Raw genomic sequence first — 16,937 nt, forward strand, 5'->3', positions numbered from 1 at the left:
ATTCCATACCCCATTCCAAGTTTTGAACAGAAGAGTATGATTGGACCAACACATCCGTGTTTTTGATGCAGGCTTCACTGGTCACAGGTCTGCTGGATACCTGTGGATGGCCACATTTGCCATAGTCTGCGGGGTTGGAGATGGGGACAGAACAGCATCACATATGTGAAACAGAGCCAGTGCTTCCCTCCCCAACAGTCGTAGGCCAGGCAATGTGGACTGTGGGTTGACATCACTGGAGACTGTTTCAGAATCAGAATAAAGACCAATAATAAACCTTTTTTTTTTTTTTTTCTATTTATGGAATATGGGAGCTATGGAAGAGAGGTATTACTAGGCTGGTTGTTTGCTTCAGGGATCTGCTTCTCATCTTTCCAGGATTTAATTCAGCTACTACCTCGGTTAAAATTTTTCTTTGATGCTGTGCAACTGCCGCGTCACTATTGCCATATATGTAAGTCCCATGACTATTTCTGGTTTTAAAATTCTGTATTAAAACAATTAGTGTTTTGATACAGAATAGGGCAAATGTGCGTTAAATATGCTGTTTCTCAAAGTTTTTTCTTCCAGATAAATATTAGAATTAATTGTCACATAAGCATACAAAACAAACATGTAAGAAAAATCCTAGTAGGATTTTAAATGGGATTGCATTTGGTTTGTGGGTTAATTTTGGCAGAATTACATTTATCCTTTCTACCCAGGAACAAGTCTGTCTTTTCATATATTCAGGGTTTTTTGTGTGTGTGTCTGTCAGTAGCATTTTACACACACAGACACCCATATGTAAATATGAATGCTATATTACGTGAAGTATTTCAAACTTGCTTTTGCTATTGTGACTATATTTCCATTTCAGTTTCTAACTGGTGATTAATAGTATATTAAAAAACTGTCAGTTTTTATTATTTGGTATCCAATTATCTTTGTCAATTCTGCATCTGGTTGGATATTTTTCAAATGATTCCTGCAGATTTTCTTGTCAGACAGGCACTTATCTGCACACAATAATGACTCTTATCTTTTTCAGTATTCGTAACTGTTGATTTGTTTTTTCATTGCATTGGCTAAAGTGCAGTGCTATTCAGAAGGCATGCATTGAGAGCCATAAATATAAGCCATATATGTAGTTTTACATTTCTAGTAGGCAATTGATTTTAATACATTTTATTTAATGTAACATATCCAAAATCTTATTTCAGTGTATATATTCAGTATAAAATTTATTAGTTAACTGTTTTACATTCTTTTTTTACTACTAGGTCTTTGGAATCTCATGTGTATTTTACACTTAGATCATATCTCAGTTTGGACTAGCCACCGAGTGCGCAGTGGCACTTGTGGTTACGACGTTGGACAGCATAGAGTTAGAGCCTTCTTGATGTACAATAATTATGATTGTATTTGGCCTTGTTGTCCCTTACTTGGATGGAAGTTGCTTTTCAGTATAATGTTTAATGTTGATTTCTAATAAATATACTGTTGAAGTTTAAGCAATTTTGTTTCTGAGTAAGATGTTCCTTTAAAAGTTAATAATTGATACTCACTCCCCGCCCCACCCCTGAGATGGAGTTTCACTCTTGTCGCCCAGGCTGGAGTGCAATGGTGTGATCTCGGTTTACTGCAACCTCCACTTCCCGGGTTCAAGCAATGCTCCTGCTTCATCCTCCCAAGTAGCTGGGATTACAGGCATATGCCACCATACCCAGCTAATTTCGTATTTTTAGTAGAGATGGGGTTTCATCATGTTGGCCAGGCTGGTCACGAACTCCTGACCTTAGGTGGTCCACCTGTCCAAAGTGCTGGGATTATAGGTGTGAGCCATTGCGCCTGGCCTCACTTTTCTTAAATACTTAAGAAAGTATAAGGTGTTGCTCACACCTTTCCCCTCCTACTTAGCCTGTTAAGTATAGAGAATGGTAGTAATGAAGAATTCTCATGGTGAAGCATCTTTGCACTCACAGTAAACAAACCATGCTTGGTTATGGTATATCATTCTTTTAACTCAGCTGGATTAGATGTGCTGACATTTTAGGATTTTTTCCTCATATTCATTAGAGAGATTGTCCTATGTGATATGTCAGGTTTTGGAATCGGCATTATATTAGCTCTTGTAAACTAGGTAACAAAACTTCAGATCATTCTGGCCTAAAAAAATTGTTTTAAAACTTAAAGGAATATATGCACATGGTTGAGGACTTTTTCAAGTAATTTCTTAGTAAAGTGTATTTGTGGAATATAAATTTTATAAGTCCTTGCAAGTCTGAAAATTTCTTTATTGTACTTGCAATTGATTAGGAAATTAGCTAAGAGTAGAATTCTAAGTTAAAACCTTCCCTTAAAACTTTTAAGGCCTTGTTCATAGTTGCCTACCTTCCTGTGTTTCTGAGACATCTGGTGCCAGTATGATTCTTACTCCTTTATAACAGCGGTCTCCAAGCGTTTTGGCACCAGGGATCCAGTTTCGTGAAAGACAGTTTTTCCACGGACGGGGGTCGAGGAGGCATAGGGGTGGGGGATAGTTTTGGGATGAAACTGCTCCACCTCAGATCATCAGGCATTAGATTCTCATAAGGAGCGGACAACCTAGCACCCTTGCATGCGCAGTCCCTGCTCCTGTGAGAATCTGATGCGGCTGCTGTTCTGACAGGAGGCAGAGCTCTGGCGGTAATACTTGTCCACCTGCTGTTGCTTACCTCCTGTCAGGTCTGTGGCCCGGGGGTTGAGAATTCCTGCCTTACAGGAAGGGTGACCATATATCCTGATTTGTCTGGAACACCCCTAGATCACACCTTTTTTTTTTTTTTTTTTTTGAGACAGAGTCTCGCTCTGTTGCCCAGACTGGAGTGCAGTGTCATGATCTTGGCTCACTGCAACCTCCGCCTCCTGACTTCAAGCAATTCCCCTGCCTCAGCCTCCTGAGTAGCTGGGATTACAGGCAGGTGCCACCACACCCAGCTAATTTTTGGTATTTTTAGTAGCGATGGGGTTTCACTGTGTTAGCCAGGATGGGCTTGATCTCCTGATCTTGTGATCCGCCCGCCTTGGCCTTCCAAAGTGCTGGGATTACAGACGTGAGCCACTGCACCCGGCCCAAATCACACTTTTTAATAGTACCTCCTTTTATTCTGTTATGTATTCTTGTTTGTTGATCAGTTATAGAATCACCTTATTTGTAGGTGGCTTGCTTTTTTTTTTTTTTTTTTTTTTTTTAAATTTTGTTGCTGCTGCTGTTGTTTTTCTTGAGACAGAGTTTTGCTCTTGTTGCCCAGGCTGGAGTACAATGGCGCGATCTTGGCTCACCACAGCCTCCCGCTCCCGGGTTCAAGTGATTCTCCTGTGTCAGTCAGCCTCCCTAGTAGCTGGGATTACAGGCATGCACCACTATGCCCGGCTAATTTTGTATTTTTAGTAGAGACGGGTTTCTCCTTATCGATCAGGCTAGTCTCAGGTAATCCACTGCCTTGGCCTCCCGAAGTGCTGGGATTACAGGCGTGAGCCACCACGCCCGGCCAGACTTTCTGTTTTTTTTTTTTGGAAGATTTGAGGATATTCTTATACTCTGTGCTTTGGTAATTTACATGGCTGTGTCTAGAAGTCAGTTATCTTTTCCCTCATTGATCTGCCCAGTCCTCTCAAACCGAAGACTAGTATTTATCAGCTCTGGGATATTATATTGCAGAATGCTTCAGGAATTTCTGCTTGCAAAATGTTTTAGGAATTTCAGCCTCTTCATTTGCTTTTTCTTTTTATTTCTGGAACTCCTTGTAATGGGACCTGAATCTCTTGGATTAATTTAACACTTTGTTTTTTAAAATGAGAATCAAATTTTCTATATTCTACCCCATTTGCTTCTGCTCTTCTTTATCTGGAAAAGAGTCTCCACCTCATTTTCTGACACTTGTGTTGACTCCTTAGTTTCAGCTGCTACTAATTTCAAAGAGCTTTTTCTTATTTTTATTCCTTGTGTTTATATGTAGCATCCCATTCTTGTTTCATAGATGGCAATAGCCTCTCTTATGCCTTTAAGAATATTACATAGACATATTTAAAAATTTCCCACATTTCCTACATTGTCTGTTTCCACTGAGGCACCTTTTCTTTGCTGTTTGTCTCTTTGATAGTGATGGTTTTTCACAAATACCTGATGATTAAGAACTTTATCTTCTGTCTGGATTTTGAAATTTTAAATGCTTTTCCTGTTTCTAGTTTCTTTTTCCACAAATAAATTCTCAACATTGGCACCAGGTTTAATATTATGAAACAGAGATCCGAGTATGTCATCCCTCTGCTAATCCGAGTATGTCATCCCCCTGCTAATAAAAGTTAGAAGACTTTTAAGAGATCTCGATAATGTTTCAACCAGTTAGGGCAGCAAACATGCACAGCGGCAGTGAGGCATTTGTTTTCTAGGGCCACTGCAACAAATCACCACAGACTGGGTGGCTTAAAACAACAGAAATTTATTCTGTTAACGTTAATAGAGACCAGAAGTTCAAATCAGTGTTACTGGGTTGAAATAGAAGTATCAGCGGAGCTTTGAAGGCCCCAGGGAAGAACGTGTTCCTTGCCTCTTTCAGCTTCTAGTGGCTGCTGGCATTCCCTATTATCAGTCCAATCTTTCAGGCCAGCATCTTCCAATCTCTCTGCTCCATCTTCATGTCACCATCTCCGTCATGTGTGTCGAATCTCCTTCTGCCACTATTTATGAGGACATTTGTGAGGGCATTTAGGGACCACTGGGTAATCTAGGGTCTTTTTCCAAATAAGGTAACATTTGCAGATTCTAGGGATTACGGCCTGATACCCTTGAGGTCCTTTTATTCAGTTTACCACAACTACTTAAAGAGTCTTCTGAAATTTCTATTTTCTTATATAAATAATTGTTATTACTGCCTGCAGTTATTGTCTGCTTGAACAAAAATACATGCATCAACTCAGTTTATAGTGATTTCCTTGACCTTCTCCACCCTAGACAAAAGGCTGCAATCGCCAGTTTTCCTAATGCAGCTGATGCACTTCTCATAGTTTTTGCCGTGTTAAAGTGATTTGTCAGGCTCTACCACTGACTAAGAATTCTTTTTTTTCAGTACTATGGTGTCATTCTTAGAATGCAAAGTGTCAAGTCTGGAGCTGAGTAAGGCATTTAATAAATATTTGTTGAAGAGTTTTTAACATTTATTGAGGGCCAATTACATACCTAGTAGGACCTGTCACCTTGGGCCATTTAATAAACAAAGCAGTGTAAAGTAAGCATGGCACGTAAGTTTCTCCAGGGCACGTTTCTCAAAAGGGATTGCTGGGTCATAGGAGTCCACATTTTCAGCTTTTGCTAGATGCTGCCAAATTGCTCTCTTAACTGGCTGTACTTCCCTGAGAGTGTCAGGATGTATCTTGTTTGCCATATTCTTGCCAACACTTGTGAATTTTTTTCATTAAAAAAATTTAATAGAGGAAATGATGCTGTTTTAATTTGTATTTCCTTGATAATTAATGAGGTTGACCATTTTTAATAGGTAATAAACAATGTGGAATTTTCTGTTAATATATATAGCCTGCTTTCTCCTGTTGCTCTTTTTTATTTATAGAAATTCTACAAATATGGATATGAATTATTTATAGATAGCACCATTCTCATTTACATATGAGAAAACTGGCACAAGAAATTATTAATAACAAGAAGATTTTTAAGTTATTTCCCCCCTGGATGAATAGATGCATGACCTTGTCTGGAGTCATAGCTAATACGAAACAGCAGGGATTTTGAACCCAGTAGTAGCTGAGTTTAAGGTCTGTCTTTTTTTTTTTTTTGAGACAAGAGTCTCACTTTGTCACCCAGGCTGGAGTGCAGTCGCATGATCTCGGCTCACTGCAGCCTCTGCCTCCTGGGTTCAAGCGATTCTCCTGCCTCAGCCTCCTGAGTAGCTGGAACTACAGGTGCACGCCACCACGCCTGGCTAATTTTTGTAATTTTAGTGGAGACAGGGTTTCACCATATTGGTCAGGCCGGTCTCGAACTCCTGACCTCAGGTGATCCACCCGCCTCAGCCTCCCAAAGTGCTGGGATTACAGGCATGAGCCACCACGCCTGACTTTTTTTTTTTTTTTTTAATTTATGTATGTATTTATTATTTTACTTTAAGTTCTGTGATACATGTGCAGAACATGCAGGTTTACATGTATACATAGGTATACATGTGGCATGTTGGTTTGCTGCACCTTTCAACCCATCATCTAAGTTTTAAGTCCCACATGCATTAGGTATTTGTCCTAATGCTCTCCCTCCCCTTACCCACTCACCTCCAGGCCCCGGTGTATGAGGTTCCCCTCCCTATATCCATGTGTTCTCATTCTTCAGCTCCCACTTATGAGTGAGAGAACGTGTAGTGTTTCTTTTCTGTTCCTGTGTTAGTTTGCTGAGAATGGTGGCTTCCAGCTTCATCCGTGTCCCTGCGAAGGACATGAACTCATTCTTTTTTATGGCTGCAAGGTCTGTCCGTTTTTACAAAAATGAATAATGAATTAAAAGTTAATGAAGCAGTGGTATGTATGTTGAATTAAGTGATTCAAAAAACCTTAGCTTTTAGCTCTACTTGTTAATATATTCTTAAAAATAACTGTATAATGACTGCTAACCTACTTTTAGCTCTACTTGTTAATATATTCTTAAAAATAACTGTGTAATGACTGCTAACCTATTTGCTTCACAGGTGGTAGAGAAAATCATTGAAATAAGATTTAAAAGTGTTTTTTGTAAGCAATGTATTAATATCACCACGTGTACATCTTAATACTTACTATATATCATCATCATGGGTAAATGAACACAGTCTTCATAGTATACTTTTTGAGTTTTAGAAATACCTTATTTTTTATAATAGATTTTATTTTTTAGAGCAGTTTTAGGTGTACAGCAAAATTGAGAGGAAGGTGCAGAGATTTTTCATATGCCCCTTCCCCTACACAGGCATAGCCTCCCTCTTTATCAGCATCCCCCTACCTCCCGAGAGTGCTACATTGGTTATAACTGATGAACCTACATTGACACATCATTACCACCCAAAGTCCATAGTTTACATTAGGATCCCTCTTAGTATTGTGCCCTCCGTAGGTTTTAACAAAACATGATGACATGTATCTACCGTTATAGTACATACAGAATAGTTTTACTGCCCTAAAAGTCCTTTTGTGCTCTGCCTATTCATCCGCCTCTGTGCCCTAACCTCTGACAACCATGGATCCTTTTACCATCTCCATAGCTTTTTCTTTTCCAGAATGTCATATAGTTGGAATCGTACAGTACATAGCATTTTCAGATTGTCTTCTTTCACTTTGTAATATGCATTTAAATTTCCTTCATATCTTGTCATGTCTTGATGGCTCATTTCTTTTTAACACTGACTCATTTTCCATTGTCTGGATGTACCACAATTTAACCATGACTTTATTGAAGGATATGTTGATTGCTTCCAACTTTTGGCAATTATGAATCAAGCTGCTATGGGCATTCATGTGCAGGTGTTTTTGTAGACATGTTTTCAACTCTTGGGTAAATACCAAGCACTGTGGTTGCTGGATCATATATATGGGGTATGTTTAGTTTTATATGACACTGTCAAACTTCCATAGTGGCTGTACCATTTTGCATTCCCACCGCAATGAATGAGAGTTTCTCCACATCCTTGCAAGCATTTGGTGATGTTAGTGTTTTGGGTTTTGGGCATTCTTACTGGTGTGTAGTATGTGTACTATATGTTTTTGAAGAAAGGTTACATGATAAAAATATTGTTAGATAGTGTGATAGATTGGTGTTTCCAGAAAAACTTACCAGAAACTTTTCATGTGAGGTTTAGAAGTAAAATACCTCCAGGAAAAAGTTGGCATTCGGCTCTGATTAACTGGATTATGAGTAGTAATGATTGTCTTCTTTATGTTTGTTTTGACAGGTTTTGACACAAGGGCGCGTATCTTTAAAGCACCTAGTACCTCCTACCATTGTCAACTGGTAAAATATTTAATTTTTTATTACAATAGACTTCTTTTGTTATAAAATATGTTAGGTTAAAACCAATTATGGTTAAACTGACCAAAAAATTGTAATTCTCATTTTATGATTGTAGAACTATGACAGTTATAGAAAATAGTTTTATACTTACTTTAATTCCATATGAATCAATTGGGACATTAAACCATGTCATTGCACAATACCATCTAGCTTCCTTTCCTTAACTTGAATTTCACTAAGTGTCTGCAAGGGATTTGAACTCAGTAGCCTCTTTATTTTGGATAGTTTAGCATGAATTAGACTTATTACCATTTTAATATGTGATGGTCATTTAAAATTTGTATTAATGTTACTGTAAATTTGTAACTCCATTTTAGTAGAGATTGTAGTTTCAAGGGCTTTTTGTCAACCTATAGGAGGTTCTGCATGGTTATTGCAGTTGTCATGGGGCATAAGAAATATAGCACAATTTTATTTCTTTCTGTGTCATCTGAAGTGAATTAGAGTTTATGAAATTTTAGGGCAAAAATTTAAGGATCAAATGACCTGAAGGTTTTTAGCATTCTGTGAAATGAAAATAAAATTGAGTAGGACTGCTATAGGAAATAGTCTCTGTTGGTAAAGTGCTTTGATGACGTAAAGGCAGTAAGCATTTTATCCATTAGAATCATGATAGTTGACATCTTCGTTTTCAGGATCTCATTTCAAAGTCTTTTTTCACATCAGTTGAATGTATTAATCTTGACATTTTTAACTGATTTTAAAAGGAAATCACACAAGTAATATGTTTATTATTAAAAACTGTAAGCAATGTAGGAGCATCTAAGTAAACAGGAAACTCCTCTGTTCCCCCCGGTTCTTTTGCTAGGGATTATCCCTTATTTTCATGGAGTGTATCTTTCCAGACACTTTGTTTGCATATCCAAGATTGTCATCTTTTAATGAAATAGATGTGATGGAAAAAGCAATATACTCTGTCCACTTTAATAGTACTCCTCACTTTGTTTTAGACATGTCTGTGCCTATGTCTCTGAGGGATATACGTGATCAAATTAAGAGTGCTTTTGAAGTGACTGAGTAAACCCATTGTAACACAGTACTCCTCTACAAATTTCTTTTAGTAGTTAATGGGTTATGGGAACTCCAAACTTTGAATTCTTAACTAAGAATGCATCAAGAGAGTTTAGTAGATTTACAATAAAATTGAAATTGCAAAGATAATTATGGCATATTAAGTGATAGATTTTAAATAGGAAGACATTTATAGAAATGACTAATTACTATTGAGGATCAGCTAGGTTTGGGTAGGTGAAGAAGTGGTTTTGGAGCTTCAGTGCGTTTACGTGTGCTCAGTAGGGTACTTAGGATATTTGAGGAGGGAAAAGGACGTCAGAAACTGATGTGGGCGGGCAGTGCATAGGGAAGAAGTACTATGGTACAGTGACAAAGACAACTTTGTCATAATTTTGCCTAAAAAGAGAAGTAAGACTCATTGTCATGTTATTTAGGTTAACTGTACGATGAAGTAAAGGGAATGTCATGAACTACTTGGGAAACCCAGTGTCTTGAATCCCAAAACTTAGAACTCAACCTTTTCACATTTGGAAATTGCTTATGTTCAGAAGTCCCATGATTTAAGAGATAATGTAAAAATGGAAGTTAATTCACATTTGTACATGTCCTTTGTGCGATTGTTGGATTGAAACATTTTAAACTTCTTAAAAAATGTAGGGAAGCAAATGTGAATTTGTATGTGAAAGTGACCTAGTGAGAAGTATGGAAGGAGACGGAGACAGCAGCAAGTTTGCTCCTCCCTTGGTTTCAGTGGAAAATGTTTTTTAAGAGTTGGGCCAGGTATTTCTCATAGCTACTTAAGGTGATCCTTTTTTCTGTCTCTTCTGTTTTTTTAAATGTAATCTGGTTTTTGAGCACTTGCAGAAAAGCTGCAGAGGCCAGGGAATGACACAGCAGAGAATGGAGGCGACGAGAGGGAAGACAACTAGTGATCTTAGTAGCTTTGGTTTTGAAACAGGAAAAGCTTTTTTTAGTGGTAAACTAATTGGGAATTTGTAGGAAGAAGAAAATATGTTGTAAAGAATTTAAAGATAAAAAAGTGAGTAATATTTGAATACAACACAAGGCTATTGACTAAAGGAAGTAATTGGATGTTTAAACCTCGTTTTTAGCTATTTAATCTTTACATGGTACAAATGAAGGCAATATGTTAATTGTGATGCAGGTAATTCTGTATATTTCCACAACATACTTGTAAGTTCTAATTATATGTTATTTGCCTTTTCTTAACTTTGTTTTTTTAGCTGCTCCATGCAAACTACGGATAAGAAACTGGGCTTTTGGGGGTAGGAAGGGGAATGGAGGAAGAGAAAAGGAAACATCTAAGTAATCTTACTGAATGATATACAAATCATTAAAATTAAATAAAATATATTCTGGGTAGACTTAGCTTGCAAAATTGTCTTAAGCTATTGAAGCTCTTATAAATGGAATAAGCATTTTAAAATCATCTTGAAAATCTTCAGAAACTTTAGTTCTTTTACATTCTCAAAGGTTAAACATAACCAGAGGAGCTATCTTCTCTCAAATACGCATACTTTGTTCATTATATTTACTTTCTCTAACTTTTTTTTTTGTATGTTTGGAAATGTTGCATTTTTTCTCTGGCCTTTGGATTTTCTTTAATTTTATTTTTTATTTCATACTGGGGGAAAAAGAAGTTTGTTTGTTTGTTTGTTTATTGATTTTTGAGACAGAATCTTGGTCTGTTGCCCAGACTGGGGTGCAGTGGCCTTGTCTTGGCTCACTGCAACCTCTATCTCCCAGGCTCTGGTGATTCTCGTGCTTCAGCCTCCCAAGTAGCTGGGATTACAGGTGCGCACCACCACACCTGGCTAATTTTTATATTTTTTAGTAGAGAGGGGTTTCTCCATGTTGGCAAGGCTGGCCTTGAACTCCTGGCCTCAAGTGATCTGCCCACTTCAGCCTCCCAAAATGTTGGGATTACAGGCGTGAGCCATTGTGCCTGGCCGAAAAGAGGTATATTTAAAAGTGAATTTGTTACTTCAACACACATAACTGTCACTTAAAAATTAGTCTGTCTGTTCACTCTACTTGGTACAGGTTCATGTAATGCCAAATGTGGTACGTAGCTGGATTGAGTTGGAATTATGAAGATCCTCAAATATTGATGAGCCAGGTTGATGTCATTAAGTAACCTAATAGTTCATGTTCTCCTGAAATATTTGTATAGCTGGCTTTCTCATTAATCATTTTGTAGGAAATGATTGGACTGAAAGAATAAAGAATCCTGTTCAGTATTGTCTTAATCAATTTTGGGAACCCTAGGCATCAGTAGAATATAGTCTTAAAATTGATCTAGTTGAACTGCATCAATATTAATGTGAGCAAATTAAGATTTAGTGACCTGCTCATGAGCTCTTAGTAATTGGCAGCAGAGCTCAGTCTAGTCTAGTGTATGTGTTTATGCACGTATGCATGTGTGTATATGTATTTAAAATCCGTGTTGTGTATCTAACTGAAAAAGATGTATATTCCCTTGCCTGATTTCTGTTTCCTATTTATTTTTATCTAGAAGAGGGGATAAAAACTGTTTTTTAAAGAAATAATGGGTCTTGATCAGTTTTGGGGAAATCGAGGGGACTGTATTTGTAGTTCAAGGAGAGTACTCAAGTGTCCTACTGTTATTTCCGCTATCATACTAATAGGACTGAAACAATTTTAAAATTACACTGGATAGCTGAAACTTAAAAAGTTGGCTTTGTTAAACTGCTTTTTAATTTAGATATATTCATGGGAAAGACTTGCTATAATAAATGTTCCTCCCTCCCTTCTTTCCAATATATATCTTTAATGCCAACATTTCATTTTCTGAGGTTAAAATAAATACAGGCTTAATAGTTTTCTTAAAAATAAGATACCAAATTATTATTTCCCCATAAAACTTCCTAGTTGTAAAGTGGAACTTTATCTAATCAGATAGTAATATGACTGAATCTTCTAATAATGTTTTTAATTAATTTCCTGTCCAGAGTCTTTTTAACAATTTTATTTTTGTATTAAGGAAGTTCTGGCATGGATTAATGATCTCGATTTCAGTCTTGTAGTCATTTCGATGTCATGCATTGCAACTGTGTGGTCATAGTTGAAATCTTTGAAGTTGTTGAAAGATTGTGTTAGTATTTGAGGATTTGGAGAGGAAAAATTCTTTGTCTTTACTAAATACAGTAAGAACCACTGTATTACACATAGTAACTTAGTCTCTGTGTTGTTGATATTTGTAAGAATTTAAAACAACTTTCCTACTTTTAGGTCTGCTTTTTTGGGGAGGGAGGCAGCAGGATATATAGTAAGTAAATGTTTTAAAACCATTCTGTTGAACTAGGTATGTATTTTTATTATGCTTTTAGCTTTGGATGCCTGAGAAGCAAACATGTTTGTGAGAACCAGGGTGCCCCTCTAAAAAGAAACTCTTTCCTGATAGTAAATAATAGTCCCTGGTTGCACTTTCCATTACAACTCTGAGAGACTAATTCTGAGTAGGAAATAGTTCTTTCTGCCCTTCTTGACCCTAGTTTCCTATTTCATAATACATGATTTGCGTCATTCTTCTGGGACTCTTTCAGTCTCTGTAGAATGTGTATGACTGTCACCTAACTTTTGTGGAAAGGAGAATCTCAGAAGTAGTGTACTAAAGGACACTTTTTTCTCCCCAACAGTAAGATATTAATCATAGAGTTTATTAAGAGAGTGTGGGGGCATTAAAAAGTTTGGACATGCCTTGGGAGACATGTAGGTTAAAATCCTACCTTACCTGCTAGTTGTAAGTGCCTTTGGGCACAATCTCTTTGAAATTGGCGTTTGTGAGAATTAAATGAGATAATATAAAAAGTTCCCTTCACTGTCCTTGTTTGCCTGCACTCAGAATTGTTTCCCATTTATTGCTAGCTTGGTGAAAAATTGCAGCCACATTTCATACTAGCAAATACGAATTCCTTAATACCCAGCATTGTGCAAGCCGCTCATTTATACTTCATTAGAGATAAAATGCTAAGCCATGTTATTATTAGTGTTATTTGCAGATATGAACAGTTGTATAGTATTGATGCCCGAGTGTGGTAGGCTGAAAGAAAAATACAGAGGAGGAAATCAGATTGAGTGGTGGGCAGGATTAACCGAGAATTAAATTGTGGCATATCAAGATGCCCCGTCTGCAGTATTTTCTCCTTTTCTGTCCTCTCTTCCCCCGTCCTCATCCTCTGCTGCCTTTGACTTTGTGGGAGCATTTCTAAGTGTTGGGGCTCTTCCCCTGCTCTGCAAGTTGAGTTTTCAGGTTCCTTTTCATGATGGTGGTGGACGTGAGGGGCATAAAATGTCTGCTTGCTCTGTTAGTAGAGTGCGAATGTAATACCATCATTGAGTTCTTCCCTCCTGTAGACATTGTACATGTCTTAGATTCTGAGGGTGACTCCTGTTGTCTTTGTTCAGTCTCCGAGTTTTGTGGAGGTTAATTTCACAAGTCTGCCAATTTGGGGTTGAGGTACCATGTTGTATCTCTCCTGCGCCTAAGAGATTCTTAAAACCCTAGATTGAAGCAGATAGAACCATTTGATACTTAGTCTGAAAGTGATCCCTATGGCAACCTACTTTTTTCCTGTTTTTCTCTTAGGAAAACACGTCATCTCTGATGGAAGCTTTTCTTCCTTCTCTCTTTTCTCTTTTTCTTCCTTCTCTCTTCTATTTTTTTCTCTCCTCCCCCTTCCCTCGCTTTCTGCCTCCTTTCCCTCTTCTTCCCTTCCCTCGCCTCCCCATCCCTCCCCTGCCCCTTCTCACCTCACAGGGTGGTTTTTTCTCACAGGGTTTCTTTCTTTCTGACTTTGTCTTTTCACAAAGTCTTGTTCTGTTGCTTAGACTGGAGTGCTTTGGTGCGATCACGGCACACCACAGCCTCAACCTCTGGGCTCAAGAGATCCTCCCACCCCAGCCTCCTTTGTAGCTGAGACTGCAGTCATGAGCCACCACTCCTGTCAGGAGGCTTTCATATGAGCATTTGTAGCAATTTTTTTTTTTTGAAAAATTGGGAGTTGTTACAGGGCATTTGACTATGATATTAATAATATTCTTTAATAGCTGTTTTTAACATAAAAGTTTATTTTAACATCCACTTCATACCCTTGGGAAGTTTATCATTTGTAAGTGATTTCCTGGGTGGTGGTTAAGCTCTATTACTTTATGTACAGTTGTTTCATAACACGAGATGTGAATGACACAAAATCCTGTCTGGTCTCCTCTTCCTCCACTCTTTCCAAGTCACCTGTGTTCTTCCTCTCAAATAATAGAGGTCATACAGAGGAGAGATCTTCCTTATACTTGATCATTATGATTTAAAACAATTGCTATTTAAAATATAAGATGTAAATAACTCTTTGATATAATGCAGCTGACCATTTGCATAGAACATTTTAAAAACACATTTCAGATGTTTGAACTTAGCTGTTTATCACACAATTTTGTATTTCAAGATTTTGTTTGCTCATCTTTGTTGTGTAAGTAGTAATAGGTCATTTTCTTTTAATGCTGTTAAACTTAATTCATCTTGTTATTTTAATTAGCAGTTCTGAGAGTTTAGTGAAGTTGGGAGTTGTTAAATTCTTCATGGTGAAAGATTAATGGACTTTGACCTGCATTTAAACATTTAGGGATAATTTCTTAAAAACCTTGACTTGCCTGTAACTTTTTCTATAATCAGGCATGAAGTCAGGCATGCCCGTGTGTACATTCTTCTCAGTTGGCAAGGTATCATAGAAGTTCTTCTAAGTCAATGCATGTACATGTAGCTTATTTTTAATGGCCGCATAATAGTCTGTTCAATGGGTATATATGTATATATGTTTTTCAGGCATTCTTTGGTTAATGAATCTTTAGATTATTTTCTATTTTTGTTTTTTTGCCACTGAAACAATACTGCCCTGTCTCCCGGGAGAGTGTGTGTGTGTGTGTGTGTGTGTGTGTCCAAGTTTTATCTTCAGACTATATTACTACTAGTTACAGTTAACTACCCATCCCCAAATCTGTAAATGTCTTCTTCCTGTGACCCTGACACTACTCTGTCGTGATTCTTAGTGATTTCAATATCCTTCTAATACTGTGGTCTTACTATTTCATACTCCAACCTGCCTTTGCTACTCCTTTTCCATGACCATTCATTCTCCCACTCTCCTAGATGACTATTTTATACTTCCTCCTTAATTTTTTAATATCTTCCTTTCTGCCTCCCTCCCCTCCAGTGATTTTGCTTCTTATTACTCTGAGAAAATAGAAGCACCCAGAAGAAAATCTTCTACAAGCTCCTGTCCCCGCACATCTGTGTCCCTGTTTCTCCCACCCTCGCTCCTCCTCCGGGGTGTGACTCTCTTCTGCATAATACTTTCTTCTGCTGGATGGTAGCCATCAGTCTGCAGACAAGCTCTAGTATTTATGTTTAAAACAAAAGAATCTCTTTTGTCCTGGCTTGTTACCATTGCTTTGTTCTTTAGAGATCTTTCTACTTACTCTCTTTCTGCCCTTTCTTTTGAACCCTCTTCAGTTGAGCTTTGGTCCTTAACACTTAAGCTCTTTTCAAGTTTAAGGTCAATGGAGACCTTCACATTGTCAAATCCAGTATTTAACCTCCAGGCTTCCTCTTTTATTTCCTCTTTTTTGGCTTCCCTATTCATACTCTCTGCCCATTTTCCTTGTGTTGCTTGCCTTTTATTTTAATTTATAGGAGCGCTTTGTATATTTTGTCACCATTTTTTCCTGGAAACTTGTTTTCCTTTTAAAGTTGTGTTTCATCATACAGAAATGTTAAATCCTCTGGATTTTGTAGGAGAATAAATCTATGAGAATCAACAAGAGAATTTTGAAAAATTTGGGTAGTGAAGGTCTTACCAGATATTTAAAGCATTTGTTCTCAAGCATTAGTGTAGAAAAAACCCGCGTGGTTGCAATTTAAAAATGAATCTGCCACAAGAATTTTCAATTTTTAGGTCTTGGGACAGTAAGGAAGATAGGGAGGCATGTCTGAGGAATCTTTGTTTTGAATAACCTCTAAGGTAATTCTGATATGATTGGTCCATGGGCCACATTTAAGAAACGTTGCACTTTGGGAGGCTGGGGTGGGCGGATCACAAGGTCAGGAGATCGAGACCATCCTGGCTAACACAGTGAAACCCCATCTCTACTAAAAATACAAAGACAAAATTAGCTGGGCGTGCGGGAGGCTGAGGCAGGAGAATGACGTGAACCTGGGAGGCGGAGCTTGCAGTGAGCCGAGATCACGCCACTGCTCTCCAGCCTGGGCGAAAGAGCGAGACTCTGTCTCAAAAAAACAAAAACAAAACAAAACAAAAAAAAGAAACATTGCTGTAAATTTATATTTGGTATAAAAGGATATTAGCAAAGCAGTAGGCAAATACATGGCAGGAACAGAATGGTGTCTAGAAACACATCCAAGTGTGAATGAGAAATTATTAATGAAGAGGACATTTTGTTTATTTGAGAAAAGAGTGGTTTATTTAAAAATGCTTTAGGCAGTTTATCTGAGAGGAAAGAATTTAGCTTTCACCGTCATACAATATAGAAAAATAAACTCTGTTGAATTAAAGATCTAGATGTAAAAATTAGGCAAACACTAGAAAAAATACAGGAGACCCAATAGTTTAACCTTTGGATAGGTGAGACCTTTTAAAACTAGGTTGGAAACTTAGAAGCTGTGAAAGAAAAGATTGACAGATTTAGCTGTTTAAGTTTACTTTTACTTTTGAAAGATAATGTTCTGTCTAGCATGGTGAAATCCCATCTCTACTAAAAAATACAAAAAATTAGCTGGACTTGGTGGCCGGTGCCTGTCGTCCCA

General features: G+C 37.6%; 1 protein-coding gene across 2 annotated transcripts in view; it reads left to right on the forward strand.

Annotated features, from left to right (window-relative positions):
* Positions 1-16,937, forward strand: part of ACSL3 (acyl-CoA synthetase long chain family member 3) — an 80,633-nt gene that overhangs the window by 19,072 nt on the left and 44,624 nt on the right. Inside the window, exon 2 of one of the 2 annotated variants that reach the window (XM_003908002.5) lies at positions 7,947-8,005. The exons of the other annotated variant lie outside the window; for it this stretch is intronic. The gene's annotated coding sequence lies outside the window, so the exon portion shown is untranslated. The remainder of the gene's footprint in view (positions 1-7,946; positions 8,006-16,937) is intronic. 2 annotated transcript variants of the gene reach the window in all.

This window comes from Papio anubis, chromosome 10, assembly GCF_008728515.1.
Source record: "Papio anubis isolate 15944 chromosome 10, Panubis1.0, whole genome shotgun sequence".
Classification (NCBI taxonomy): Eukaryota; Metazoa; Chordata; class Mammalia; order Primates; family Cercopithecidae; genus Papio; species Papio anubis.